The following is a 6,000-nucleotide window of genomic DNA, read 5'->3' as shown; positions in this document are numbered from 1 at the left end:
TTAACAAAAATAATTAAGTAATAATCTATGTTTTCGTCAAGTTAATATAAAATTATCTATGATAAATGAATAAAATAAATATTTTTGAATTTTTCACTATACGAATATTTTAATAATAGTAAATATTTTAATTTATAAATTTACTAAGTAAAAATAAAAATAGTTTTTAGTTCATATTACATTTTTTTGTTTATTATGAAGGTTTTTCTTATATATATATATATATATGATTGTATATATATATATATATAATTTAGATGTTCAATTCAAAGGTAAAAGGTTATTGAACTAACATATTAAGTTAAAATGATGCACCTTTTGATTATGATTAATAATATTTACCCTAACACAATGGAAATGATGTCAAGACAACACTATACATTAATAGTTTAAACAATTTTTCTATTTCAACTAAAATTTGATTGAAGATTAATAATTATACAATTTTGTTATTAAATCAACTTAATGAAAATTTAGTTTTGAAAAAGTTTTATAAACGTTTATAATATTTTATTTTGTTTTCAAATCGCAACAGTTAGAATTAAATAATTTTTAATTCCCCTCGTGATTCTAAAGAGAGAAAAGACTTATTATACTATAAGTTTCAATTACACCTTATATAATCAATATATAGTAACAAAACTTTGGCACATTTTATCTTTTGCAAAACTACTTTTCGCCTTTGAAGTATTATTTTCTGATAAATGTGATAAGTATTTGTAATCTCATAGGCCGTATTGTAAAGATCATAAAGGTTATACATATCAAATTTAAAATTAGAAGTACTACAAAATATCAATTATTAAAAATTCATCATTATAATGTGTAGACATGGTTATCTTCTTTTATTTGAGTTACAATTAAGTTGTTCGAAAAATCATATAATTTAATTGAGTGAAGGTACATAATTAATGTAAATATAAATACTATTATTAAAATCTATATTACATTAATATGATAAAAAGTTTCATGACGTACTTTAAACATTATTCAATAAATGTATGGAAATATGATTTAACTGAAATCTATTGTAGAAAGTAATAAATTTGATTAGAAACAAATTATCTAATTTTAATAAATACGAACAATTATTTTTCGAATGTTAATAGATAAACGAGTCAAAAATTAAGATTTTTTGCGATAATAATACTGTTAATTACTATGACCTGTTATTTTTTCTAACAATTTTTCAATATATTTATAATATACTAAATGAAAAATTAAAAATTATAATAACAATGAAAGCATTGAATCACAAAAAAGTTTAATAATTCTTTCCGTTTTGTAGCAGGAGTCTAAATAACAATAAAGTAAAACTTGTGGCTTTGATCTTTATAAATTATACAAAAACTTGAAAGGATACTACTATTCCCAGTATATAAATCTAAATATAATCTCTCTGGGATTACATGTGAATACACATATGTATAACTAAACTTTAGATTGTTATTATCAAAATACTCGTACCTGATAATAATAACAATAAACTGTCATTTTTTATGTAAAATTCATTAGATAATTATTTTATAGCGAGTTCAACTTCTGAACTACTGATTTCGCTTCATTATTAATACTTGAGTTCTTCTTATAAATGTATTCTAAATAAAAAATGTTAAGAACATATTTTTAGGAATTAGGCACTCAATAGACTAGACAATAAGAAAACTATCAGATTTAAATAAACAAATTAATCTTTATTGAGTATTTAAATTTAAAGATAACTAAAAAAAAAAAAAAAAACACATCATAGTAAAATTAATACCTTCTCAGCTTCGCATCGAAGCTAAAATATTTTGAAAACATTAATATATAGAAATTGTTATGTTGGTAGTTAAATGTAACTTAAATGCACTGTACAATCGCATGACTCGTTGCACTTATATATTAACAATTATAAGACATATCTCATAGATATTTTTGGTGTTTTCAATGTCTATTATAAAATTTGATCAGAACACGTTATATAGCGTTTTCAACATATTATTTTAATTTCCACTGTTTAAACATGGCATGTATATTATACATTACCTAGAACATTGCAAAACGGTATTGAAAATCAGTAATTTTTTGATTTTCTTTTAACAGTTGTTTTTATTTATTGAATTAAAATCAAAAATTTCATTGTAGTATTTTAAAAGTTATATTCTTTTTTGACATAGGATTTTAGAAATTACAATACTTGAATAATTTAAGAATTAATATAATAATTAAGTATTTAAAATTAATAATAACTTTTCTAATTATTATTAAATAGGTAATTATCATACCACTATTGTGCCAACAGCAAGTGATGGAATTTTAGAAAAAGGTTGGTATCAAACATCTATCACGATTAATGTTTGAATTACTATAGCCTAAAATTTTCTAGTTTTTTCTTCTTCAAAAAATTTGCATTTGAAATTATTTTATCAAAGGGAAAGTTCAACGAAAAATTTATAAACTTACATTAAAAAAATAAAATTAAAGCGCAATAATATCAATTATAAAATACCCATCATAGCACAGTGGAGTTGTCGCATAATTGAGACAAATTTAGATATCTAACAATGATTAAAATCAGAATTTAGAAAAACGCTTAGTTGCAAATCTGTACATGGTGTTTAATTTTTCGAAGGAGTTTTTGAATTAATCCAAAATCATTTATGAGTTACTAGTTTCTTATTTATATCCTCATAACAAGTTGTATTATGTATAAGTATTATACATGAATAAATGCATTTATTATAAAAATCAAATTTAGTACAAAATTGATGTTCAATATTTTGTATTGCAATTTTCACGGAAAAATTATAAAAAAAATATAATGTAGTTGTTTATTTTGTAATCTCCGTGGCAAACGTGTATCAAAAATGTAACTATGGATTTATAAGAAAAATAAGAAGAAAGTTAAATTTCTTAATTCGATTGGCCATTGTTAATATATTATTAAATCAGTCATCAAATTAAAATTGTAATTTATTATAACCTATTAGCCGTTTGAACATTTTTTTGGAAAGAGCATACCCTTTCTGTTAATATGCTTATTGGTTTGATATTAAAAACTGAAAAATATTCATAACTAACATTAAAACGTTTTTTAAATTAAATCAAAAAGGAAATTTTTTTATTATTTCAACTTATACAGAATAGATCCTTGATATTCATATTTAATTTTCTATTAATTATCAGTGTCCCTATTTGTGGGTATAGTTTGGTGGACTAATTCAACTATGTCTACTTAAACTTATGTCTACTTATAATATTTTTTATAATTAATATTAAAATTAATATTTTGAAATAATAAAATTTTATTTCAATTGAGTTAAACATTTTCAAAGTATACTTATTAAGTATACAATTTAAAATTAAAAAGACATTTTAAGAATGTTTAAATTTAATAGAACCAAAATTTTGTTATAATATTTTTAATAATATAATTTTCTAAACTACTTAAGTAATATTCCTATAAAATTGTACCAGTATTAAGTTTTAAATATTATTTTTCTAACCAAATAAAAACAGTAAAAAAATATATTGAATTCATAATATTTTGTTAAATTGAACTTATAACATTTTTAACTTATTATTTATTAATTAATTTTATAATATTATAATTTTAACCAAACAAGAGTATAAAAAAAAATATTTCAATTTTGAAATTTTATTTTTTATGTTGTTATACTATTTTAATCTGAGTATATTTAAATTAACCTAAATGAAAATTTTTAAGAACTTACATTGCTTATAAGTTATTATACTGCTGTCCGGGCTGTATCACACATTTTAGAGTTGAATATTGTTTTTGAAAATAGTTGTCTATTAATGTAAAGAACAACAATAACAAGAGATGTATTTAAATAATATATAGACACAATGTACTCTAGAAATAATTTTAATATTAACATAGACTTTATTTTACTTAAATTCTCAGTAGCTGTTTTAATTATTTTATATTTATAAAAACTGCAAAGGATGATCATTTTATGTTCATAATCGTAAATAATATTAAAATAAAAAATGGTCTATAAGAGAAAACGTGAGATTCAAAAAAATCACAGACACCTAATCAGCATTATCATCGTCTGGACTGCGACTTCTCCGGAAACATTCATAAGACGAAATGTATGCATTTTATTCATTTGGGTTTTAAAAGAAGGAACTATGATAATTCGAGTTGTTGTTCAAATAGTCAGTATAAAATGTTTGAAAATTTTATTATACTGTTACTATTTATCAGCATTTAAATGAAAAAATATTATTTGAAGATCGTAATACCTTTTTGGATTTAGTTATATTAAAAAACTAAGTAATAATATTAGTATTATGGTTAGTTCTGTGAATTAACAATAAATGTTTATCAAATTTTACAAATATTTTAAAGAAGTTTTTGGTACACCAGTTTAACTATATAACTTTAATGAAGTTATCGATATTTTGTATTTATATTTCACATTAACGCGTCTAACTAAATTAATTTCTTATTATGCATAATAAACCATTTGTTAAAATATAAATGGAAACATTATAAAAATCAAAACAAAAATGATATCAGCTAGATCTGAAGTGTAAAAAAAGGAATAATTCTTCATTATTCAGGCATACAAGTTAGTAGATAATGCTTACCATTTTCTATTGTCTTGATGTTATAATATAACGTATTATGTTGCCAATGATTTTTTATAGTAACTCACCATGTACACACCGGAAAAACGGTTTTGCTATTTCTGCTTGTGCGGTCAGTTTGAGTATTTCCTTCGAACGCATTCGACGACACGTACCTCTTTCAATCGGTTTTCCACGCTTGTTAGTATTTGACAGTATAATCAGAAGATAACTACAATGATGTCCATCGGGCACATGGTTGAGTAATCTCCGTAAGTTGAATTCGATACTATTGAAGTAAACGGTCATGAAGACAAGAGTAGATAATTGAAATAGACATAAAGTTGTTGTAGAGACCATTATGTCACCGGATATACCGGATGAAAAAGTTATACCACACAAGACCATTGTGTCAATGTTTACCTTCACTAGATAACCGTATCTAAGGTATAATTTAATTTAGTTCAATCTAGTTTTTAGGTATTAAAAAACTACAGAATAAAGAAAAAAAGAAGAAGAAATTAATATACTAGTGACAAAGTTTTCATCGTTTTTAAACGGAAATAAAATGTTACCCATTCATAGGGTTTGAAGGTTATATTTTGGACTTGTATAAAATATACTTGTAACTGCAAAAAACTGTAAAGTACATTACGATATTAACTGCAAATATAATAAATTTGTATTTTATTTATTATTTAATTAGTTAGGCTTTATTAACACTTTTCTCCGATTTCTTAATTTTACTTGTTTATAAAAGTCCAACAATACTGTACTATAGTAAATTTTATGTGAGTTGCAAATTGTAATTCCGTTTTCACCTTTAATGCCAAGCTGAAAACTTTTTTTATCATGATTTGTTTTGTCTGTGACCCCTTGTACGTTGTTTCTATTAGAATAATATTGCTAAATTATACACAAAAAAAGAAAAATCGAGTTGAAGACATTACTTTAAAAAATTTGAAAAAAAATGCATAATTTATTTTTTTGGGGCAAAAAAACTTTTTTATAAATCGGGGTTTTTTTTACATAGCCATATAGTTCACAAAAAAAATGTATTTCAATTTTTGAAATATTTAAATAAAGTCTCGCCTTTTAAATTTAATTTATAATTTTAAAAAATTTCCCTAGCGACTTATTTTTTTTTTTTTACATGTAAAAATAGTAAGTATGGTTTGGGACTTGCATTTATAAAATTTATTTCGACAACTTCCGATACACCTAGTCCCGTAAAAATATACAATGGTATAGTAGCACAACAAAATTTTTTATTCTAGGAGCGAAATCTCCCCACGCCAGCCATAACTTAATTCCAAATTAATGTACTATATTTAGTGTTAAGAAAAACAAACATCAACATCTATATGTACTAGGGATGATCAAAATAAACTATATAAATGTACAAAGTCCCAAACTTTA

Source organism: Daktulosphaira vitifoliae, unplaced genomic scaffold, assembly GCF_025091365.1.
Source record: "Daktulosphaira vitifoliae isolate Bord-2020 unplaced genomic scaffold, ASM2509136v1 Scaffold_4, whole genome shotgun sequence".
Classification (NCBI taxonomy): domain Eukaryota; kingdom Metazoa; phylum Arthropoda; class Insecta; order Hemiptera; family Phylloxeridae; genus Daktulosphaira; species Daktulosphaira vitifoliae.
The sequence above is the reverse complement of the archived record's forward strand: the minus strand, read 5'-3'. Positions refer to the sequence as shown.